Source organism: Dipodomys merriami, unplaced genomic scaffold (genome assembly GCF_024711535.1).
Source record: "Dipodomys merriami isolate MVZ:Mamm:240054 unplaced genomic scaffold, mDipMer1.0.p SCAF_1, whole genome shotgun sequence".
Lineage (NCBI taxonomy): Eukaryota > Metazoa > Chordata > Mammalia > Rodentia > Heteromyidae > Dipodomys > Dipodomys merriami.
In genome coordinates this window covers 48,527,424-48,553,910 of record NW_027202270.1, presented here as the reverse complement: position 1 = coordinate 48,553,910, position 26,487 = coordinate 48,527,424, and the positions used below count along the sequence as shown (strand labels likewise).

General features: G+C 37.4%; 1 protein-coding gene across 2 annotated transcripts in view; it reads right to left on the bottom strand.

The window, feature by feature from the left end:
• The window catches only part of Scn7a (sodium voltage-gated channel alpha subunit 7), a 68,408-nt gene extending 54,656 nt beyond the window's left edge, over positions 1 to 13,752 (bottom strand). For both annotated transcript variants that reach the window (XM_070021619.1, XM_070021612.1), the window contains exon 1: positions 13,521 to 13,752. The gene's annotated coding sequence lies outside the window, so the exon portion shown is untranslated. The remainder of the gene's footprint in view (positions 1 to 13,520) is intronic.
• Between the last annotated feature and the right edge of the window lie 12,735 nt (positions 13,753 to 26,487).

Below are 26,487 nucleotides of genomic sequence, written 5' to 3'. Positions count from 1 at the left end.
ATGGTATAAGTATATATATATGTTATAATATTTATGTTTATTATTACTTATTTTAAGATATATGAGTTAAATATTAGCAAGTTATAATCTAAACCTCAAAAACTGTTAGGGGGAAATTATATACAAGTATATGATTGTTTACACCAAGAAATTATGATAAGAATTATTAGTAGTTTCTTATTTGAGAAAGTTAAAATCAGAAGACAATGTAACAATATCTATAAGGTGTAGATAGGAAATAAGTTGTAAAACTGGAATACTAACATAGTATTAATACATTAATTTTGAAGACAAAATGAAGTTACATTTTAATGTTTCAGACGGAAGATTAGATGTTTAAGATGGAATGAAGAAAAAAATGAAACTTACTAAGTGCTAGAACTGACAGGACTACAGGTGAGAAACAGAAAAGAAATGCTGCCTGGGATGTAACGATGTATCTCTTTAAGGTGATGGCAATGGTTAACATCCTGTTAAGAATTTGGAGTGTCCATACATATTTGCAGATTTCATTTTCTTAAATCTGTAAACAAATATCACCTTCTAGATAATTATCTAAATGGTGAAGTGTTTCTGGTCAGATGTACTGTTTTCAAATTTTCAGAGGTGTTAAGAATAATTGCTGAAATTGTAGAGAGAGGTAGAGAGAGAAATTTAGACTCCGACAAATGACTAAGGAGCATAATGAGCTGGTTCAGGCTCCATGGGGGAATGTAGGAAAAGGAGTCAGAAGGGAAAAAATATTGTGAATAAGCAATAAAATTTGGCAAAAATCCATTTCATGTTACCTACTTTAGGAAAATTTTAGAAAAAAATCAAGGATAAGCCTCTTCACTCAATTTCCACATCAAGCAAACCTAGCAGCATCCAATTATTTGGGGTGGCAGCAAATAAGTAATGTATAATGTGACTTTTTTAACTCAACAAGATGCTATTGCAAAAAAAATCTATGTAATATAAATATACAATGTCTGAGTGCGTATTTTAGTGGTAGAACACTTGCTTTTTTTTTCAAATTCTTTATTGTGATTAAGTGATCACATAATTACCCAAATTTCAGAGTAGTGTGGGATAGTGATGCTTAGTTAAAGTCACAAACACATTCTAACATTCATGGGGCACATTGTCTGTCGTGGTCTACAACATTGATGAGTTATATGAGCTTTGCGATACAGTTATTTCTGCCACATGGGGAGATATGTACGTTTCTTGGTTTTGCATAGCGTCAGCTGAAGAACACTTACCTAATATTACCAGCACTCCAAAATCTTTTAAATAAAGCAATAGGCAGTGAACTTTAGATGTATATTTGATAAAAATCCAGGCTGTGAGTGTCCATACAAGAATGATTATATATCAGTATAACACAAGTCATTGAAAATCAATCACCAAATCTGGGGGCTTTGTGCCCTGAACCTTATTTTGTTTTTTGTTATATTAGAGCCCCTGAACACATATTGTGTTGTGTTTCCTTTTTTAAGTGATTTCTTAAAATGAAAATTTGCATGTAGTATATTGTAATATTGTACTATAACACTATTCAAAAAATCCTTTCACAATATTCAAAAAAGGAATAATACCTAACTTGAGTAATGCATAGATGGAAAGAGATAAGATACAGCCTAGACAGAAAAGATCACTGAAAGCTGTAAGTGTTGACAATACAGGTGTTGCTTATACATTTCTCCCTCCTTTTTTTTTTTATTGTCAAGGTGCTATACAGAAGGGTTTCAGCTACATAAGTAAGGGAATAAGTACATTTCTTGTCAAACTTGTTACTCTTTCCCTCATTTTTCTCCTACTTTCCCCCTTACCCTCCCCCCCAAGTTCTACAGATTATTTCCAACATATTGTCCTGTGAATATCACTGTTGAATTGATTCCCCCTTGTCCTTTGTCTCGCCATTCTGTTGTTCCCCTTCCCTTCCCTAATTCAGATAAATGTATATACAATACCAGGGTACCAAAATCAAATACAGTGACAACAGGGGATAGACCATAGGGAACAGAACATACAAAAGAAACAAATCACATAGTACATTAAAAACAACAACAAAGAAAAACTTCTTGTGTCTATGTCTTGGAATTCATTTTGCTTAGCATCATCTTATATGGTTATATGTACATAGCTATTGAGCTATTCTGATCATCAGCTAAGACAATACTAGCCATATACTAATTATTGCAAATCAGAGAAACCATGGACCTATGTTTCTTTGGTTCCTCAAACTTTTTTATAAGTTAGAACAATTGTTTTAGTCTGTCATGGGGCTTGAACTTGGAGCGTGGGTGTGGTACATGACCTCTTTTCCTCAAGGCTACTGTTTTGCCATTTTGCAGTTTTCTGGTGGTTGAAGATAAGGATCTCCTCAACTTTCCTGCCCAGGCTGGCTTTGACCCACAATCATTAAATCTCAGCATCCTGAGTAGCTAGGATTACAGGTGAGAGCAATCAGTACACAATCAATATGTTTGAAATGTTTAATCATCAATATTTGGGAGGAAGTTTAGCTCTGCTGATAGTCTGGATTCAAATCTAGGCTTTGGTACTAACTGTGACCTTCCTTAACAAGCCATATCACCACACCATGGCCTTGTTTCTTCAGTGGTAAAGTGGAAAAATAATAAAACTTATTTTATCCTACAATAATACTAGCATAGAATGAGTTAAGAAACTCACGGCCTTTCGAACAATGCAATCAGGCAATACAGACTCAAAATTTTATATAGCATTTTATTACATATATTATGACATAAAAATATTTTTATGGTTAACTAGTTTTTTCATTGAAGTAATCATTTTGTGTCCTAACATTTATGAAAAATATGTAGAATATATTGTTTAATTCCTTATGTATAGCCCCAAATACTAGTAATACTAACCAATTATAATTATCATCTGTAATATACTGAAATTATTAATTGTTCCTACTTTTTACTCTGCTTTATTTGAATCTCATCTAGATTTTATTTTAATTATTTTCAAGGGTTTCTTTTGCTTCTCTTTCTTCTTCTAACACTAATTTCTAACTTGCGGTCTATTGAACATAATAGGCTATAAAGGCAATCCAAGATGTCTGATTTAAAAAAATAATCAACTATGCTATAAAATGGTGGCTGTTTAGAAATCCACTATCTATACATCCCACCCAAATATGTTAATTTCCTGTCATAAGATAACCTTTGATAGTTAACATTGATAGATGAACACCATTGATGGCTTCAATTACAATGTAAGAACCCCTTTCTAGATATCAATCCTGTTTTGAAAAACTGAATTTTTTCCTATGGTAAGTATAATATAAAATGTTACCAAGTACCATATGGTAAGACCAAAAGCCAGCCAGCACAACAGAGCAAATATCTGTCATGTAATTTCCTGTGTTCCTCAGTCTCTGGTCTCTAAAACTACAATATGCTTTGATCCATTTGTTTCATATCTAGCTGGATTGTTCCATGCATTTGCAGGTGTTTAACATGGATAATACTTCTTTTTATTCCAACACTTTTTCTTGCTTCTTTTGATTTTATCTTTATTTGAAACTCAAGTTTCCCTATTGTTCAGAAATATGGAAAAGCTGCTCTGTTTATCTGTCTAATGGAAAACTACCCAGAGCCTCTTCCCTTCTTTCCTTAACTCCTCTCTTACTCCTTCAAACAAATTATTGGAATGTGTTTTCTTATAAAAAGTTTTAAATAAGTGAGTTGCCCTATGTGGAGTCATATTTATTTATTCCTTATTATTGTATATTTTAATTGCATATGCTAGCATTTTTAATTTGAGGTATGCTAACACGAGTTCCAAATCAATCTTTAAAGATTCTTTAAGGTTTATTTGTACTTTGATGTATCCTATTTGGCAAAAGTTTAATGATGGTTGTATGTTATTATATGTCTTATTTATGCATTGTAGAGTTGTTGTAGAGTTGCTATGCAGAAGGCCTAGGGTTACATGAATCAGTAATAAGTGCAATTCTTTTTGAACCATGTCTCCCCTTTCATGACTCTCTCCTCGTTTCTCCCTCCTGTCCCTACCCACAAGACTTACAAGTCTTTTATTGTCACATTTGTACATATTGATGAGGTATAATGGGCTTTTATCTATGTGTATGTGTTACATTTTTGACATTCATTTGTGGAAAATGATTGGTACAAAGTAAGTTAATAAAGTAATTCTTTCTGTACACCAGTGAGTCTTGCCTATAACTTTAGCTTCTCAGAAGGCTGAGATATGAGGAGTGCAATTTCAAGCCAATCCATGTAGTAAAGTCTGTGAGACTCTATTTTTAATTATAGAGGTGATGTGCAGAGGTGGTATAGTTACATAAGTGAGGTAATGAGTACATTTCTTTTTTAACAGCATTACTCCCTCCCTCATTTTTTTTTCTTTTCTTTCTTCCTTTTTTTTTTTTTTTTTTTTTTTTGTCTGTTGTGGGGCCTGAACTCTAGGCCTGGGCACTGTCCCTCAGCTCTTCAGCTCAAGGCTAGCACTCTACCACTTTAGCTACAACGCTGCTTCCTTTTTTTTTTTTTTTTTTTTTGCTTATGTGGTGCTGAGGAATTGAACCCAGGGCCTCATGCATGCAAAGTAAGCAACTGAGCCACTTTCCCCATCCCAGCCCCTCCCTCAGTTTCTTCTGCTTTCTGCACTTCCTCTCCCTGCACCTCTCTCTCCTTACTTGTAGAGTTCATTTCCAACATAATGTCTAGTATCACTGTTGAATTGGTTCACCTTTTATCTGGCCTTTCTGTGATTCCCTTCCCTTCTGCAAATCAAATAAACTTATATACAAGACAAAGAATACAGAATTCTTCCTTCCTTCCTTCCTTCCCTCCCTCCCTCCCTCCCTCCCTCCTTCCTTCCTTCCTTCCTCCCCCCCCCCCTCTGGCTGTCCTGAGGATTGAACTCTGCATGCTGTCCTTCAGCTCTTCAGTTCAAGGCTAGCACTGTACCACTTGAGCCAACAGCACCACTTCCAGCCTTTTCTGTTTATATGGTGCTGAGGACTCAAACCTAGGGCTTCATGCATTCGAGGCAACACTCTACCCCTGAGCCACCTTCTCACCGCCCCCCTCTCTCTTTATTTTTATTTTTAGGCCAGTTCTGGGACTTGAACTCAGGGCTTGAACACTCTCCTGGAATCTCTTTGTGCTCAAGGCTCTATCACTTGAGCCACAGTGCCACTTCTGACTTTTTATGTAGTTTATTAGAGATAAGAGTCCCACAGACTCTTCTGCTTGAGTTGGCTTTGAAATGCCTGGAGACTCTTATCTCCAAATATCCACCAAAAAGCTGGCAGTGCAGCTGGGCCTCAAGTGGTAGAACACTGGCTTTTAGAGAAAAAGCCCAGAGGCAGCACCCAGGTCCTAAATTCAAGCCTTAGGATGGCAACAAATAGTAATCTTTTAATTTAAAGACAGTAAGGGGATAGACTTGTGCACAAAGTAGAGCCAGTTCTTCAATGTTCATCTTTGAATATGGTTAAAGCTTCATGGGAAGTTTTAAAATTATCAGAATAATTCCAAACACTGTTGAGTCTGGATTCAACAGTTTGTCTCTTCATCCAAGAATGCCTGTCTCCTTGAGGGAGGAAGCAATCTAGACATTAAGCTTCAAAATGGCAGCATCAGGAGACATGATAAAATTTGAAATGCATAAACACTGACAGAAAACTAAACTAAATCTTTCTACCTGCACCTGAATGTGCATGAACAAGAGCAATGATTGTAAGAAGAGCTAATTGGTAGACAACTGCAGAAAAGGATACACATCAATGGGAATAAGACCTTCTTGATCCAGACAGAAACTGGTGATTTATGCCTGTAATCCTAGCTACTCAGGATCAATGTTTGAAGCCAGCCCAGGCAGAAACATCTTTGTTTAGATAGGGATACAATGAAATGTACAAGACATTATGTTGAAAAATGAACTTTACAATTTTGGCTGGGGAGGGGGGAGCAGGGGGAGCTGGGAAGCAGGGGGTGGAACATGGGAAGGGATGGGAAGGGGAAACAAAGGAGGAGGAAACAATGCTTATAAGAAATGTACTCATTACCTTGTCCATGTAATTGCAACCGCTCTGTAAGGTATTTTCACAATTAAAAAAAAAAGATTCTTATCTCCAATTAACTACCAAAACCCTGGAAGTGGAACTATTAAGTGATTGAATGCTAGCCTTGAGCACAAAACTCAGGATTAGTTTCTAAGCCTTTAGTTCTTGACCTAGGACTGGCAGTAAAACAAAAACAAGACACTGTTGAAAAATGAACTTTACAATTTAGTTGGGGGGAGGGGAGAGGTGTAGTTGAGGAGGTAGAAGGGAAAGGATGGTAGGGGAAAACAAAGGAGGAGGCAACAATGCTTGATAGGAAATGTACTCATTACGTTTAACCCTGTAACCCTTTTGTACAGTATTTTCACAATAAAAAAAGGTATAAAAATACATTTTCTTGAAGACCCTGTAGGTAATTCCACTGTGATTGGAATAAAGGCAGTAGAAAGGGAGCTTGCTGCTCTCACAGAGTAGTACTGGTTCTGGTTCTGCTCTGAATGTTCCCACATGAATCTTCCAAAACAACAGATGTCTTTCCTACGCTACCAGTGACCCTGGGTAGAGAGGTAAACCCAGCAATTCAATCTATTTCTGCTTCTTCTCCAGATTTTCTCGAAACTTCCATGGCATTTGTGAAATTATCCCCAAGGATTTCTGAATCATCCATTGTTATTCCATCAAAATGAGCGAGTTGTAAATGAGCCAAGATTTTACTACAATTCTGTCTAGTGGACCCAAACTGTGAGATCTTTCACCCAAAATTCCTTTCTAGTGGCCACATTAAGGATCAACAAGTGAAAGAATAGTACCCTCTTTCACTTCCCAGAGGAACACAAAGGAGGCCCTGTCAGGCCACCCAGACTATAACACTTGCCATTGATCTTGAGGGTCATTGATACATCTGAGTCTTCTGAGTTACAAGGACTGAGTTCAATTGCTGTTAGAAAATTTCCAGAACTCAGTCTGTCCACAGAGTTCATCAGAACCTCCGAGAGCCACCTGACCTCATTAAGCACCCTCTTCATCTGTGGTTAGATCACAGCATTTCCCAGAATTTTCAAGTGCTTTATTTCTCAGCAGTGGAACTAAGCTCATAGGCTCATAAATGACATTCTACATCTTTGAACAGACAGCAGATCATAGGCCAACCCTAAGCTTCAAACTCTTGGTTTGGTTAGAAGCTGGGTCTGTGTTAGCTTGACATGGACAAGAATCCTTCAACAGCCCAAGACCCTAAGAGGGTGATTATGGATGCCTGTGTCAAATCTAGACATCCCAAATCCCGGATGATCTGATCAACAGCCCGATTCTTAGAGCTTCCTAGAGACAAAGTATTCTCTCAGAATAGTTGATAACAATCACACTAGTTCTTGACTAAATATCAGAAATTTCCTGATGTGGATTTCCAACCCATACAACTTCAAAATACCTTGGGTTATAACTCCTTGAAGGGAATCGTCTACACTCTTCCAGACAGAAAAATCCCTTTGGCTAAAAAAAATCAAACTTTACCCAATCATCTTTCAAAGCAAGTAGATACTCATATTTCTTTGTTTTTATTTTTCTCATCAGACAGCCTGAGTATGACAGAGAAAATCTAGAGTTGCTGAGACAAATTCTGCTCTTCAACATCTCTTGTCCAGACACTCTTCCTTCTTGTCAACTATTTGAGTACCTAGTTTCCCTTAACTCCTCAGTTTTCCCGTTCTCCAAGTTTCTCTTTGCCAAGGAGCTTATCATGTTGGTAACGGTAACAAAGATGGCAACACAAGTTGCCAATTTACCTTATCTATGGCTGTCGTTTGTCTCCCAGAAAGCAACTGTACCTTTTTACTTGTACTCTTTCATCTAGTAACAATATAGGTGTCTGCCTGTTGTTGAGGACCAACTACAAATGACATACTCTTTTGGATGGATGCATCATCTCCTTTCCTTGTCAACTCCCTGACTCCACCTCTAGTAGCCATCCTACTACTCTTTGTCACACTTCTGGTCCTCTGAGTCAATAGATTGTGCATCTACAGATTCAACCAACCATGGATCAAATATATTTTTAAAAAGACACTGAGTCTATAGTAAACATGCACAGACACTTTGTTGTCATTATTCTGTAAGGCATACAGTATAAAATATTTACATTTTATTATATATGACGTTATCTAGAAATTATTTGATGTGTGTTTGGATGCAAACACTGCATGATTTTTATAAATGGACTTCATAATGTGAAGATTTGGGTATACATAGGGGATCCTGATACCAGTTTTCTGGGAATAACAAGGGCTCACTTCATTTATGTTTCAGTGACTGGCATACTTGATTTGGCATAATTCCTTCAGATTCATTTATGTAGTCACAAATTGTATATATTCACTATTTTTGGAAAAAAATATCACCCTTTCATGTTTATTATAGCATTATTTCCAATACTCCAGGCACAGAAACAGCCTAAGTGGCCATCAATAGTTGAGTGGATAAAGAAAATATCACATATACACAATGGAATACTGTGATGCTTGGCTTTCTGTCCTGTGTACTGTCATTTTGTTTCAACTATAATATCTAAGAATTTTAATCTAGGCATTCTGAATTAAAAGTCCAGGTAAATGATTGAGCAAACAAATGAATGCCAGCACAAATCCAAAGTTACAAGTCTCTTCTCCATTACAAAAATTCCAGTGTCAGTGTAGCAAATTTAGTTTCTAAAGTATTCAAGTGTTATAGACCTTATTAGGTTTCTTCTTGCTGTCAAAGAGGGGTGCTTGTTACACTCATTCAAAGTGACATGGTCCACTTAAGTACAAGATCAAAGTCTTCACATAGGCACCGGTCACAAATTCAATTATGATTCAGTTAGTGTAAGTTGGAAAGCCTTTGGGGCTTCATAGCTATTTAGGCCTCTCTGGAAGATGATGTCTTCCCCTGGATGAATTTTTATAACTTCCTTGACAATGGAGTCAGGGAAGAGTTCCAGGAATGTGAAGAAAAGCTGCTTCCTTTTGAGTATTCCACTTGAGCTTCTCTGAAATTATCATGCTACACTATAAGGGTTTTTGTTTTCAGTGACACGTTATGAACTTTCCTGCTGGATGTGCATGTCCAGTCTACCAAAACAAGCATACTGGGGCAAAAGCCAGAATCTCTTTGGAACTATTTTAATTACTACAGGCAATTACATTCTTCACCAGAAGCATCTGACAAGAAGCCAAGTACGAGCTCAAAAGGGAGGAATGCATTGTATGTCTCTGATGGAGACATACAATGGAGATTCTGTGATGAATGTGGCTTGTAGGGTCACCAGCAACCCTATGACCTTATGTCTACAGATTTAGATGCCATTGGATCTATGCAATAAAAATTTCCCCTTAAATCCAGAATTGGCATGTTTCCCAGAACTTAGGATGCTTCTTAGAACTGGTTGTTTACTTCTACTTGGAGTCTATTTTTGTTAGCATTCTTCCTGTGAACAAAAGATACTCTAGCTCTTCAAATGTAGAGCCAAACATGAGACATCCCATGTCACAGAGAAGCTATGGAACATATTGGTGTCCCCATGAAGTTGCAGTTTTTAATCTAACTTTTAAGTTGAGCAAAATATAACCAGTTTAGACCTCATGACCCAAGGGAAGAGAAAAGACATGAACCAAAGCCAAAATTACATACTGTAATCAGATACTTACACCATTCATACTCTAGAGGAGCTCGGAGCTCAGAGGCTGGTGGACTGTAAGCTTCACCTCAGTATTTAAAGTAGACAATGTAGAAATATCTACATGATACAATACATTTGTCCAGGGAATTTGTTCCTAAATCGTGTCATCTGATACTTCCATTTAAAACCTAACATTCTATCCTAATCATATACATTTCTATTTAAAATTTGTCATGATTTTTGTTCTTGAAAACTGACTCATGACTCTCAAAGCTGTCCACACTGCTTGCTATTCTCAGTCAACTCCAGACTAAGTAAGTTCAGGTAGAAAAACCAAATAAACAGTAGGGATAGTTGCTTTCTAAGGTTACTGTGAAGGTGTATGATAAGATGGAGACTTGAATAGAAAAAAAAAGCAGAGATTGAACACAATGTATGAAAATCAAGCTCTTAGTTGTGTCAAGAGATATGCTCCAGCTAAAAAAAAAACAATATTCCCAGAAGCCTTCAGGAAAGGTTCTCTTCAACCTCAAAAGTTCTTTCTTTCAATGTTGGTATTTTTCTTTTTTTGTGATGGGGGGATATGGGGACATGGAGGTTGGGGGGGAGATGGGAAGGAATAGGAAGGGGAAACAAAGGAGGAGGCAACAATGCTTGATAAGAAATGTACTCATTATCTTGCCCATGTAATGTAACCCCTCTGTACAGTATTTTCACAATAAAAAAAAACAAAAACAAAAACAAAAAAATTTATTATCTTTAAGTAGTTATACAAAGGAGTTGCCATTTAACAAAACAATACAATGTATCTTTTTAAATATATATTTTATTGCAAAGCTGCGGCACAAATGGGTTATAGTTACATGAGTAAGGTAATTAGTACATTTCCTATCGAGTATTTTTATTTCAGTATAAGACATCGAGTAGCTGGTATTGAAGGTAGCTACATAACAGAAGAATGAATGTCTAGGGCAAAGGAAGATCTGTAAGATCAGTTTCTATAAGCTTGTCCACATAATGATGAGTGAATGTGCCTGGAAGTGAGTAGGAGTTTCAGTTGTTCTCAAACTGACAAAAACTGATGACACCGGCTACTGGAAACAAGAGTCAGATACCTAGAAGTCAAGAGTTTCCATATACACTATTGCTTTTACCATAATCACTGAAAAGAAAAGGAAGGCAGAGGACTATTGGTAAACTAGATACCCCATGTATTCAACTTGAAATGCAGAATCTCATATCAATAGAGTATAGGACTTAGTTTATTAGTGTAATTCTTACCTAAGGAAGAGATTGAACAAAATACTGTTACCTTGACTTGTAATACTTTGACAAAGTCACTGAGATTACATATAAATTATTCTATCTATTTCTGAACCACATAAAGCTTGGGGGACAGACAACCCAGCTCCTAAGTGTTGGGCTACTCCTCTAGTTGTGCAATTTGGGCAAATCTATAGTGCTAGGTCATCTGATCATACCATCTGAGAGAGATCTAACTTTTTTTTTTACAGAGGCTCTGCCAAATTTCAGATCTTTTCATTGGAACTTTAAACACATCTGTGGGGAGAAAGGGAATCAGAGTGTCTGGGATACTGGGATACAAGAGTTGAATGAATCACTGTAGTCAAGAGTATTTATGCCTAAACTTAGACTTCTATATAAATGAATGTACTGCATAACGTCTGTGCCGGGAAGTGAGCAGGAGTATCTAGTATATTTGATAAGTTCAACTCCCAGGAAATAGTATCACATACCTAAACCGCAATTTAAAACTGGAAATAGGAACAGTCTAAAGCATATTAGAGAATATTCAAAGATGTTTAAATACAAGTAGCTGGGCAGTACATATGATTTTGCCAGAATGGAGGCTTACAGGATAGAATATGGCTTAAATTGTGGAAGTGGTGTGTATGTGTGTGTGTGTGTGTGTGTGTGTGTGTGTGTGAGAGAGAGAGAGAGAGAGAGAGAGAGAGAGAGAGAGAGAGAGAGAGAAGTTTGAATTTTACTTTCTCCTTTCAAGATTCCTAAAGTCTCATATAAAAAGAAAAAGAAAGAAACTTTTGCATAAAATTTGAATGAGAACTAGAATGGTAAAAGTTGATAAAAACACAGGATAATTCTCTATGCAAACAATTAGAAAAATGTTCTCTCCATCTTTCCCTCCCTCTCTCTGTCTTTGTCTCTGTCTCTGTGTCTCTCTCTGTGTCTCTGTCTCTGTCTGTCTCTCTCTGTGTCTCTCTTGTCTCTCTCTGTGTCTCTGTCTCTGTGTCTCTCTCTGTGTCTCTGTCTCTGTGTCTCTCTCTGTGTCTCTGTCTCTGTGTCTCTGTCTCTGTCTCTCTCTGTGTCTCTGTCTCTGTCTCTGTCTCTGTGTCTCTCTCTGTGTCTCTGTCTCTGTCTCTGTGTCTCTTTCTGTGTCTCTGTCTCTGTCTGTCTCTCTCTCTCTATGTCTCTCTGTCTCCATATTTTATGTACTGGTACCAGGGCTTCATCTCTATCTCTGGCACTTTCACCACCACTGACTGTTTGCTCAGGGCTTGGAGTCCTATCACTTGTGTCATGTATCAGCCCTGAATTTTGCTGGCTGATTGTATAGGACATCTACAAGACTTCTCTGCCCAGACTGGTTTCAAACTAAAATCTTCCATGTCTTAGCTGCCTGAGTGGCCAGGATTAGAGGTGTGAACCGCTGGTATTTATTTTCCTATAAAATCTACATCAGTCCTTAGCATGACTTTTTGATGTGTCCTGTAAAACTGTAAAACTTAGTTAATTTTCTGCATTTGCATAGAAAAATCTGTTATATTTTATTATTTGGAATCCCAAAGACTTCCAGTTAGACTTCCAGTTCTGTCATTGATTAGTCATTGCTAGTCATTGATTAGTCATTGCTAGTCATTGATTCGATAGTTATTTATTGATTAATTTTCTCTTTGTGGAATTTACTTTGCCAGTAAAAGGAGCAGCTTACCATAGTACAATTAATCAGGATATGCAATAACAGGTGTAATGCCTGGGGATCTGTTTATTACAGAACCATTTCCTTATACTTGGCCAGAAATCATTCTCCAGAAATGAATACAAAAAGACCACCCAATCCTATTTCAAAATATTTTCTTGGCCAATATTCAGCTTGACTCAATTTCCACGTATGGATTAACCTACATAGTAGATCAGCATTTGTTATATGTTAACCAATGTCCTTTGTATTGCATGAAAAATTTAATCAGAGCCACATCACTTCTTTTAAGAAAACCTAAATGTTCAGAAGGCATATATTTTACAGATCTAAACAATACAACAAGCAAATCTAAACAAAACAAGACAACCTTTGTTCCAAACTATACCAAAACGCCCAGCTTTTAAAATAAAATGTACCATTTCCAGTCATATTCCTCCCTCTTCTTTGGGACTGATGATGATTATGTAAAAAAGTACTAAAAGTACATTCATCCTGAATGCCTGAACATATCAGAGGTAGGATTCCTGGAAATACACTCTACTATACTCCATCACTAGTAATAGAAAAACCATCGCTATACAGGACTTCTAGAAATTTCACATTAAGAAAGGAACTTGGTTTCAGATCTTACCTGGTGGAGGAAGGGACTAACCATGCACACAGCACAGCCGACTGAATACCCAGGGCTGCTCCTCTTAGAGAAGTTAGGTCCAGGAGGTTAACCTCTGCTTGTCTACAGGGGACCCTAATGTGTGCATAGGGTGGGGTACGGGAAGGGGCAGTAGAAAAGCTGCAGCCAGCAGCCGGTAACGATCATCCTGGAGTGGACACTACAGCAAGAAAAACGCACTTACTTGCTGCCAAGTGACAGAACTCCACCAGCCCCTCAGGGAACCCTGGAGAACAGGGCTCCTTGGCACCCTGTCTTCTTCCTGGGCTTTGGTTTCTTCAGGGATCTCTGATGTCCTGAGCGCTGGTTGCTTAGGTGTGGCGACCTCAGCATCTGCCTTCCCCAGCTCTGCAGGAAGCTGGCTCCAGAGAGCTGTCAGCTGGAAACGGAGTGACGGGGCTGCTCCTTAGCCTAGAGCCGGCAGACCCGACTGCCAGGTGCCTATGGAGCCGCCGCCCATTGGCTACAGGGAAGTTGTTTTTGTCTCCCTCGCACTCCGCCCTCCCTTCTCTCAGCCAAGTCACTCTTCCCCCGCCCTCATCTCCAGACCAGAGCTGGGCTTCAGCATCGGGATCTAGGGAGCTTGGGCGGTGGTGTTGATAAAGCAGGGATGGATGCGGAGAGCAACTGGCTGCAGCTGTGGTTCTCCTCCTCCAGCTGCTTGGGGACCATGTCTGCAAGAGGAACTCGGGGGGCTCTAAATGGGAAGGGAAGGGGGCCGGCCTGGAGGGCAGGAACCAGAGAAAAGCCAGAAGAACAAGAGAAGGGTACAGCTACATCCTGTGTGTGTGTGTGTGTGTGTGTGTAAGAAGAGCAAAGGCAGATTCTTTACCTGTCCTTTTCTTTTTCATTCCCTCCCCTGGTAAAACATATAGGAAATATTGTGAGCCTACAGCATGCAGAAATGGACATGGCTTGTAGTTGTGTGACAATTCTGTTGTCTGCAGTTGTAGCTGTTTAGGACACAATTGGTTGAAACTACTTGCTTGTATATTTTCCCCCCACTGTGGTGATTTGAAACATGGTGCCTACAGGTAGAATTAATCGAGTTTGGGTAGAATTAATCGAGTTTGGGGTGCAAGAAAGAGGTGTTGGGGTATCTTTCCTGATGTGGTATGGAGGATTTTCCACAATGCCAAACACTCATTCTGCAGCACCACCACATCCAGTTATCACACCACTTTGCCCAAAGCTTCATTAGTATGTCTCCAAATAAGAACATTGAAATGATTTAACACAATAACATCATCATGCCTAATCAGCACTAATTATGTTGCAGTATCAAATGCCTACTTGATTTTTTTAATTTTATTTTTTTGTTGGTCATGGGATTTAAACTCAGGGCCTGCGTGCTGTTCCTGAGCTTTTTCACTCAAGGCTGGTGCTCTGCCACGTTGAGCCGCAGTACTCCTTCTGCTTTTCTGGTGGTTACTTAGAGGTCAGAGTCTCACGGACTTTCCTGCCCCATGATGCGTAGATCTCAGCCTCCTGAGTAGATAGGATTATAGTTGAGAGCCACCAGTGCCTGGCTTGATGATAGTTTATAACTTTTGATTTCTTCCTATCTATTCAAAGAGTAGCAGCTCCAGACCTACCTGTTCTGCCATGTTAGGAAAAACCTGCCCTTTCTCACTGTGCTTAAACCAGATAAGTCCTGGAGATACAGCTTCTTTGGAGGCCTATTTCTTGGGAGTTGTTTATTCTAACCTCAAAGAATTCACATCAGGAATGTGGATGGGTATGCTGGTCTAATTTGTGGTCCATATTACTACTACATCAAGAAATCAGAACCTTCCTTTGAAAATATGCCCTCTCTCTGAACCATCCTTTTATTCTTCTAGTGTTTTCTTCTTCATAATCATCCAACTATAGACATTCTTATTGCTTGAAAATTTATATTATGATTGACAGCTTTCTCTTCCATCCAAACTCTTACTGTCACTCAACCACCTTCACATCTATTTGGATGCCAATAGCAATTTGGATGAAACTTGCAATGGCCTAACTGCTGAGTATGTCCCTCGTAGATTCTCCTCTACTACATACCACCTCAGCCCTAATTCATAGACTCACAACCTGAATTTAGTTATAGAAATGGCTTTCTCTCCCTCATAGCACTTACCTGTCTTACTTATTCAAATCCATTGCTCATTTGTGTATTTTCTGCCACGCTCCACTAGAATGTATGGCTGCAGGACAGGTGGAATGATTTCTTTTCTACCATACCATAGTGCTTTGAACAGAGGTTGCAATGTAACACATATGGAGTAAATTTCCTAAAGTAATGGCTAGCATGCATGAGCTGCCCCAATAGTACTTCTTGTATGTGGTAATTCACCTATGAAAACAGACCATACAACATATAAATATGAAAGACATAGGAAGACATAGACATAGATATGTTTTCATTCTGCTCCATGGCTTGAGCATATTGACCTTACTGATTTGCTAATATATGAATACGTAAGTTTGAAAACTGCCACAGGCTACAAAAACTGGATAAAAAGCTTGGACAGAGCTGGCTGAAAGAAAATGGTAAATAATAGTAATGTCAAGCTTGTCTACAGGGAATGCAAGAGCTCAGGGAAATAAAGCAGTCAGCATCAAACAGGAGCTCTAATTTTCCCCCAGTAGTCATTTTAACAGGAAGAGGGTAATGTCTTACTGGATATTATCAAAAAAATAAGTGATAAACAGTGTTGGAAAAGTGTGGAGAAAAAGAACACTTGCGTACCGTTGATGAGGATATAAATTAATACATTGATTTTGGAAAAAAATAGAGATGTCACGCAAAAGCTAAAATAATATAATCCAAAAAATAAAAATAATATAATCCAAACAATCTAGTTTTCTCACTTCTAGTATAATTGAAATTGATCACTTTAAGGGAATATGTGTACTCCCATATTTAATTTCGCATTATTTACAATAGCTGAAAACTAGAAGCTTATTGTCCTCTGCTGAGCAGTGGATACTACAAAGTGGTGTTTATGCATGCTGGAAAACTATTTAGCCTTCAAAAAGAAGTAGATTTTTTCTACTCACTACAACATAGATAGAACTGTTACAAGTAATGTAAGTGATATAAGCCAGGCAAATGACAAATGATCCAATTTGCATGCAGAAGCTGGAATGCAAAGTGGTTTCTAGAGTCTTGGAGCAGGCAAGAAAAGGGAAAGAAAGGATTTTGCCCAGAACACAAATATTCAGTTAGAGGAGAGGAATAAAATTTTAATACCCTATTGTGCTGCATGAGAATCCAGTTAATAGTATTGAATAATTCAAAATTGTTAAAAATATATTTTTTGTGATCTCACCATAACATAGTTGGTAAGGAGAGATGTTAAATAGTTTGCTTGACTCATGCTGCAGCATCTGCATATATTTACACAGCACAAAAACCTGAAAGGAAAGGCAATGGTTTTGGAAGTATAATTTTAAATGTGGATGCTGATATTATTTATCATAGCTAAGATATGGAACCAACCCAGATGCCCCTCAGTAGATGAATGGATCAAGAAAATGTGGTATATATACACAATGGAATTCTATGCCTCCATCAGAAAGACTGACATTGCCACATTTGTTAGGAAATGGAAAGACTTGGAAAAATTATATTAAGTGAAGTAAGCCAGGCCCAAAGAAACATAGGTCCCATGGTTTTCCTTATTTGCAATATCTAGTATATGTATGAGTCAAGCAGAAAAAGTCAGATAAGGTGATGTTAGGAAAATGAACCCTTAGATATGTATTTAAATGTTTTTTTCTTTCATGCATTTGTTTCTAACACATTTATAAGATTATTTCTTTGTTGCTTTGTATGTCCCTCCCCCACAGTATAACCCCCGCTTTCACTATATTTGATGTCAGTATAACTTGTAGAGGAGATGGGGAAAAACAAGTCATTTAAGGATACAGGTGGACCTGTTGCAACAATGAGAAGTACAAGTTGTCATGTCGAAAACGAACTTTAAAACTTTGGTGTGGGGGGGAGGGAGGGAGGATTGTGGGGGGGGAGCGGGGAGGGGAGGCTGGGAAGGGATGTGAAGGGTAAACAAAGGAGGAGACTGCAATGCTTGATAAGAAATGTACTCATTTTCTTGCCCATGTAATTGTAACTCCTCTGTACAGTATGTTCACAAAAAATTAAAAAAAATGTGGATGCTGGTGACCACATTCTATGCCCTGTCAAAGGAAATCTGCTTTATTCTGTTCTATGTAAACACATTGGTCCTGCAGAGTGCTACTTTGTTCTTGCAGCCTGTTTGAACAGGAACTGCTTACTCTACAGCAACATGCCAATCTCAGGTGTGCAGAGTTATCCATTCCCTGATTTATAGGGACAAAATTAATAGATACTGGTTTATGTTGTAATAAAAACCCAGGAAAACATTTTTAAGGGATGCATAAAATATAGATAATATTTTAGAAACACGTCTTCCTGAGCATTTTAACTTTATTTTAGGTGAGTGCTACACCACCTAGCTATACCTTCATCCCAGAATTTTATAGCTGTTATGACTGATATTTTCTCTTGCTCAAGTCACTTGACTTTCCAAGTATCAAGTGCAATCTCTCTGGAAAATGCCCATTTTTTAATCATCCTTGTATACTCACTTTTAAAAATAGTACTGCACTTAATATAATTTTTTCCAAGTCTTTCCATTAAGTGAAGTAAGTCAGACCCACAGAAATATAGGTCCCATGATTTCCCGTATTTGCAATAACTAGTATATGTCTAGGATAATCTTACTAGACAAGCAGAAAAAGTCAAAAGCTATGCACATATGACCATATAAAATGATGCTAAGTGAAATGAACCCCAAGATAGGAACACAAGAGGTTTTTATCTTTGTCGCTGTTGTTTTCAATGTACTATGTGATTTTTTTGTTTCTTTTGTATGTTCTTTCCCCATGGTATAACCCCTGTTTTCACTGTATTTGATTCCAGTGCCCTGCACCTTGTATATACATTTTTCTAAATTGGGGAGGGGAAGGGAAATAACAAAACTCTGGAACAAGGATACAGGTTGACCCATTGTAACAATGAGATGTACAAGACACTATGTTGAAAACGAACTTTACAATTCGGTGGGTGGGAAGGGAGGAGTTGAGGTAGTGGGGAGGGAAGTGATGGTAGGGGAAAAACAAAGGAGGAGGTAACAATGCTCCAAAGGAAATGTGCATTACCTTACTCATGTAACTGCAACCCCTCTGTTACAGTATCTTTATAATAAAATATATTAAAAAATAGTACTGCAAAGCCAGATTATTTCCTTATCATCATGCATCTTTGCAACACTCTGTATGCTAATTATGGGTTTGAGTTTCTGGAAATTGCTTCAAGAAGACCTATCAACAAATTCAATGGTAAGTTCATGAGGTATAAGAGTTTGTGCCTGCCGGGCGCTGGTGGCTCACGCCTGTAATCCTAGCTACTCAGGAGGCTGAGATCTGAGGATTGCGGTTCAAAGCCAGCCCGGGCAGGAGAGACCGTGAGACTCCTATCTCCAATAAATCACCAGAAAACCGGAAGTGGGGCTGTAGCTCAAGTGGTAGAGCGCTCGCCTTGAGCTGAAGAGCTGAGGGACAGCACCCAGGCCCAGAGTTCAAGCCCCACGACCGACAAAAAACAAAAAAACAAAACAAAAAAAAACAAAAAAAAAACAAAAAAAAAAAAAGAGTTTGTGCCTGATCAGTGGATAAAATTGTAAAGAGATATTTGACAATAACAGAGAAACAAAATAAACAGTTTGTACCTTAGGAATTCTCAGAAATGAAAGAAAAAAAGGTCATAAATTTTAAGAGCCACTTGAATGCTACAAAAAATTGGCAAAATTCCTTTTTAGAACATCAATTATCAGCTGGCAAAATTCTAAATTGGTTGCAATTTCTCAGAATTCCAGGGTTAATACATATAAATGCATTGTCCTAGTTTGAGTTTCCGAAAGTCTTCAAAATATAAGTATAATTAATATAAAATATTAGAAAAGTACAAACTAGTAAAAGTCAGAAAACAAATATATTAAGCATCTCACTGGAGAAATGTATAGTATAAGTCAAACTGTAATTTTTATGTTATTTTATAACCTTTCCTGGGCCAGAGAATAAGATTTTAAATGTTCCAGACACTTTCAGACTTTTCAAAATATTACTGAATAGAATATACTCTGTTGGCAATTTTATATTCAAAATCAATTTGATAGTAATTCTAAGACAAGTTTGAAAGGAACACAGAATATTTTCAAGTCAAACACATAACATACAAAGCTGAGATGTATTGCAACCTGTGTGACGTCCCATTGTTTTTTTGCGTGCCTGTATTGGAAATAATTGAGATATTCAGGTCACATGTGTGCATCAGAATTGACTACAAACCTTAAGTACAATACAAACCTTAAGTAACAGTGACTTCAACCTTAAGTAACAGTGACTTCAACACAACAGAAATTAATTTCTCTCAAATGTAATGGTTCAGGTTTAAGCAATTCAGGGCCACAAAACAACAAAGAATTGGGCTCTTCACATCCAACTAATTTGCCATTGCTAGTGAATGGCCTTTGTGTGATTTATGGTAGCTTACCAACATTTGTATTCCAGACAAAAGCACAGACATAAATATTTATTTTACATGTTCTTAAGTTCATATCATATTGGCCAGAACAGTATCATCATTGTGCTTCAAGGATGGCTAAAAAAAAAGACTTTTTTTTCCTTTTGCTAAAATTAAATAGTAAGAATGTAGGAAATTAAAGAAATTAATGTAGGAAAAGTAACGAAGTTCAGGTAATATTACCTGCAGTTGGCATTCTATTCAAACGTGTACCTCAGGTAAAGATTAACTAGAAAAATGTTGTGACTTCTAAAGCTTTAAGGGTTTATGGAGGTACAAAAACTTTTTTTTCAGAAAACATTCTTCTCCATTTAAATTAGAATTACCAGGCATGGAATTCAGATTGAATAATATGCTTACAATTTTCTAGGTAGTTTTCTTGAATTTATTAGTTATTGCAATTACATCATTTCTTTCATGTTACATTTTGCATTTGATTTGATAGATAGCCAGCTGAAAAAGATTCTCACACATTTTCCTCTCTTATACATTTTCATGGCAAATATTTTGGAACACTATTTGTTTTTACTCTATTTTCTGTGAAACCGCCATAACTTTAAAATACAATCTTCAATGTGAAATATAAATGAACCAATAATAAATTATTTGTAAAGAAACAAAGAAAATCTAATTGAACTACCAACAAAAAGTGAAATTGGGTCTGGGCCTACTGGCCATGCCTTTAATCCTATTTTCTTGAGAGGTAAATACAGGAAGATCATGGTTCAAAGTTATCCCAAGCAAAAAAAGTTAGACCTATGTTTAGAAAAATTTTTTTAAAAAGCCTAGCACTTTGGCTCATACAATTTCAGAAAGGCACAGGTAGAAGACTGGAGGCCTACCAGAGCAAAACAAAAACAAAAACAAAAACAAAAACAAAACAAAAAAACCTCAAGACCCTCCACCCCCCAAATTGAAGTGGTAGAACGCATGTCTAGCAAGACGAAAGCCCTGATTTTGTACCCTAACAACGCAACCATCGACAACAAAAAGTGAGTATTAGATGAATTAATTTCAATTTTCTCCCTGAGGATAGCAAAAGTATCTTAAGTCTTCGAAGAGACATAGTTATGGTACAACCAGGCAAGGTTGAGTGTTGAAAATAGAAAATTCTCGGAAAATCTTGAAGCTGTCAGAAGTCCAATTCAAGACCATCCTACTATCAACTCCTGTCTTCCTCAACTTAGCATGAGTAGCATATTCTGTCGAAATTTTTCATGATGAAGTCCTCAAAAGCAGAACTATTAAATACACAGGAGGACAAAGACAATTGCTAGATGAAATCAGGTACATTCACACTGTAATGAGACTTTGACCTCTTGATAAAGTTCTTTCCCATACTCAGTACTCAGAATTTTGGCTGTCATATTTTATGTTTCAAATGGGAGCATTGAACATCTTTCTTTACTATATCTGACCTATCTTACAATGTAGACTCATTGGTGTTCACATTTTGATAAATTAACATGCCATTCTAGAATAAAAGAGTTGTACAGCACAAGATTCACTGTCCCAGCTTTTAAACACATGCAAACAAGTAGAGTGTTTCACTGGTTTCCTACTTATCACCAAACAAGAATTGCTGGTCATTTTAGGAGTACTTTTAGTTTAGCAAGTAGGAATGAAAAAATGTATAGTGAAAGAAATAAACTAGGGACTGGGAAGCTGGCTCATTGGTGCTTGCCTCCCATGCATAAGGCCCTGGGTTCGATTTCTCAGCACCACATAAGCATAAAAAGCCAGAAGTGGCGCTGTGGCTCAAGTGGTAGAGCGCTAGCCTTGAGCTGAAGAGCTGAGGGACAGTACCCAGACCCAGAGTTCAGGCCCCACAACTGACAAAAAAAGAAAGAAAGAAAGAAACTATATGACACAGAATGAAACTTAAATATAATGAATGTAAGAAATGAAGGAGATCAATGCATAAAACAAAAAGATGGGGGTGGGGGGTCGCGGCTGGGGGTTTAGCTCACCGGAAGGGCGCCCGCCTGGCCTGCACAAGGCCCTGGGTTCGATCCTCAGCTCTGGGGGGAAAAAAAGCTACAAAAGACCAAAAAGATCGTATCTATTTTAAAGAAATAACATAAATATTACATAATTCCTCCCCCCCCATATATATAAAATCTTAAAAAATAATCTTCAGCAGTGAAGCACGGTAAAATGATAGTTTCCAAGGGCTGTGGTATGGGGAAATGGTAGGCCTTTGGAGAGATGCTGGTTAAAGCATTAAAAAAAAATTGGTTACTGCCGGGCACCAGTGACTCACGCCTGAAATCTAACTAATCAGGAGGCTGAGATCTGAGGATTGGGCTTCAAAGCCAGCCCTGGCAGGAAAGTCCGTAAGACTCTCACCTCCAATAAACCACCAGAAAACTGGAAGTGGTGCTGTGGCTCAAGTGGTAGAGCGCTCGCTGCCTTGAACTGAAGTGCTGAGGGACAGCGCCCAGGCACAGAGTTTAAGCCTGAGGAACCGACTGGGCATTGTAAAGCGGTTGTGGTACATTTAGGAGGTGGGGCCCAGCGGGAAGTAATTAGATCATTGAAGCAACCTGTTCAGTGCTCTGAGGAATTAATGCTTTTTCTCCAAGGCCACCCCTTCTGGGGTTTGGTCTCTTTACTGCTGTTTGCTGCTCCTATTTTCTCTGCCATGTTGGAACACTGCCTGCTGGTCCTTGGTAGCTGCCCGTACCTGCTCTTTAAAATTTCTACCAATTGGAGTCAGGAGAGACCTTAACTTCATTTCTTCATAAGGTACCTAGCTCAAGCATTCTGTGATAGCAACTCAAAATAGGCAAAGACTAGAAGAGAAACAAGTTCTGGGAATCTAATGGTGCCTGCCTTCAATGCTGGCTATAATCAATACAAATTGTTTTGTTCAAATTACATAAGGGAGTAGACCTTACGGGTCCTTACCATCTCCTCTCATAACAAATGTCATTGGTGATGAATATGTTGATTAATTTGATGTGGTTATCATTATGCAATATATACAAACATTAGCCATCACACTGTATTCTTTGAATGTATACCATCTATCGATTTTACCTCAATAAAGCTAGGAAAATCTAAAAGAACAGTATATATCTAAGTTCTTAGAACTTTGATTTATGTTAGCTTCTTCTTAAATGGTTTGATAATAAAACTTTAGAAATTATCAGGATGGGAAAAAAGATAAAGAAATGAATAGCTACATTTACAGTGGAGAAATCTAATTTTTCTGCCAGGCGATGAAAGTCAACATCAGCAGTTACAAACAATGTGGATAAGTATACATTTTTAGTATGTGATATAAAGAAAATGCAAATTTTCATCTTTGGTCTTTGTATCCAAACCCAGATCAATAAAAAGAGAAATATTAGACAAATTCCAGTGGAGCAACACTTTCAAATATGCCCAACCAGAGTTTTTCAAAAATATTAAACACATCAAAATACTGAAACTTTGAAGAACTAACAGACCTAAAAGTAGCCTAAGGATATTACATTTAAAGATAATAGAGTGAACTTTAGTGAATTCTAGGAAAGAAAGAGAACATTAAATAAAAACTAAGGGATACTTTGAAGTATCTATGTACCTTAGTTAATAATTATAATTCATTATTGTTTTACTAATCATAAGAAATGTGCCACAGTATCACAATATGCTAGTATCAGAGGAAACTCTGTGTGTGTGTGTGTGTGTGTGTGTGTGTGTGTTGGAGTAGTTGGGGGAGTGGTATACAGCAATTCGTGATTATTTTTCCACTTCTCTGTAAGTATAAAGCTGGCCTAAAAATAAAATTCACTGTTATTAGTGAAGAAAAGATTCATCCTTAGATACTGAAGCTAGTTGATAAAAAAAAAACCTAGTGATGAGAAGGAAGGTATTTTCATAGTTTCAAAAAAATCCAGGTGGATATTAATTACAAAGGGAAAAAGAACAACTTGACAATAAATTGTCCTAACAGGAGCCAACATAGCAAACACACAAAAGTTAACATTACCAGTAATGAAAAAGCAGAAGTCATGCTCCTTTAAATAATGCAGTAAAGATAGCACAGGTACTTCTGTGGTATTTTGCCATGTGTTCCTAAATTCAGTTTGACCAAAAGAATGGGTTGGACAAGCCCAATTGAAAAATATTCTACAAAATAACATTTCCAGCATTGTTCAAAGGTGCAACTGTTTGGAAAGACATTTCAGGAGACTAGAGAGACATAGCCCCAAGATGTACAGCGGAGCTTTGGAAGGGATACTAAATCAGAGAAATGACTTGGATGGGACCCCCTGAAATGCTAACAAAATCTATAGATTTAAGACAATGACAGTGCCTGGGCTATCAATGGTAGCAGATATGCTAATTATCAGCATTAGAATCCATAGGACACTGGGGACATATTCAATTTTCTACAGAAAAAAATTTTTTTTTCCAATCTAATGCACTAACAGAACAAAACCATACATGAATATGAAAAAATACAGATGAATTTTAGATGTAGAAGTTCTCAAATATTTATTGTGTCTTCACTTAAAAAAAAAAAAACCTCTTATGCAATGTTGCTCATGAAGTTATTAAGTTGGTCTTTTGTTGTTTTGGTCGTGGGGCCTGAACTCTGGGCCTGGGCACTGTCCCTCAGCTCTTCAGTTCAAGGCTAGCGCTCTACCACTTGAGCCACAGCATCACTTCCCATGAAGTTACTAAGAAATGTGCTATATTTGCAGAGGAAGTAATACAAAATATTCCTGAATCTGAGTTTACAGCTCAGTGGAAGACCATTTGCCAACATGCACAAAGCATGCAGATCTACCCACTGCACTGTAAAAGCAAGCATTTGCGGGGCCCAATAAGTACGATTTCATCACATGGAAAATGCAAAGAGGTATTTCTAAATGGTGGGGATGGGTGCGCGAGATGCAGAGCAGAGCCTGCTAGGACCCAATTCAGACTACATATATACTACAAGCAAATATTACAGAAAAGCCTTGGAGAACAAGTTAAAAAATAAGAACTTTCAGAAGTTTCTCAAACATTAACTCTAAGAAAAATAACATATATATATATATACGTACATATATATGTATATATACATACATATATATGTACGTATATATATATATATATATGAAGAACTATGCTTAACGTTTTTAATGTGTTAACTGTGATTACTCTTTGGCTTAACAGAGTCCTAAATTATCGCTATCACTATTTTTGTCTCCTGCTTTAATTTCCCCTTAAATTTGTTTATCCTTCATTTAAAAAAATTATATGGGGAATCCATTGCTCTCTCCCATCAGCTCAGTTACTAGCTTCTAGATTATCATAATTAAATTGTCATTTGTACCATTTGTTTCACTGTATCTCCTTCCCAGAATCTAATATCAGAATCGAATCTAATGTCTGATGGACTATAGGATTGAAGACCTAACATTTTGAGCATTGGAGACAAAAAAGGATTGTTGCATTTATTGAGTCATTTGTAATATGAGGTCATTTAATTATGCCTCTGATCAATGGGAAAATTAAATGATATAATCATTATGAGTATGTTTGATATGCCAATTATTTAATCAATAATTTTTGTCAATTATTTCAAGATAATCAGAACAATAACTGACTGAGAAAGTAATTTCCAATAATCTAATTTAGAATAAAATCCATACAAAAAGGTTGAAGGAAGTAGTTTTGCATTATACTTCCCAGGAACTATGATTGCTTATTGTACAGCACAGTGAGGTCTTGGGATATACTGGAGAAAGGAGGAAACTAAATTATACATAGGAGTAGCAAAGTAAGATTCCCCAAAGTACTAAATATTTAAAAATCTTTAAAGTTACATTGCATCTAGGTCTATCTTTGTATAGATCTAGTCTTTGTACAACTAAACGTAAGGGGGAAAGCAGTACTGATCACAATCCATTTGTAAGTGCCTAGTACAGGTGAATAAGTTACTTTATAATCTATGTTTACAAATATGGTCTACAAAGTGTGACAGATTCCTTCACAGTTCTAATTTTCTATGTAGAGATTACATTTAGCAAAACTGTATGGAGAAAGCCTGCATAAAGTCAAGAAATAGAAAGCAATGTGGACAACGTTCCAGGACTTTTTTTTTTTTTTTTTTTGGTCGTGGGGCTTGAAATCTGTGCCTGGGCTCTATCCCTCAGTTCTTCAGCTCAAGGCGTGTGCTCTACCACTTGAGCCACAGCTCCACTTCCGGTCTTCTGGTGGTTTATTGGAGATAAGAGTATCACAGACTTTCCTGCCCGAGCTGGCTTTGAACTGCGATCCTCAGATCTCAACCTCCTGAGTAGCTAGGATTACAGGTGTGAGCCACCGGCACCCAGCTAAGACTTCTTGAACTAATCATCCAAGATTTCTCTGTACCTATCTGCTTTCCTTTCCTTTGATAAACAAATTTGAAGGAGACTTTTCTAAGATATTCTTCTCTCTTTCTCTCTGCCTTATTTGCTTCTTCAGGCGCCCTTTTAAATTAGTTTTTACGTCTTATTCTTTGCTTCTTACTTCTTCAACTAATCTATTGAGATGCAACCCACTGTATCTA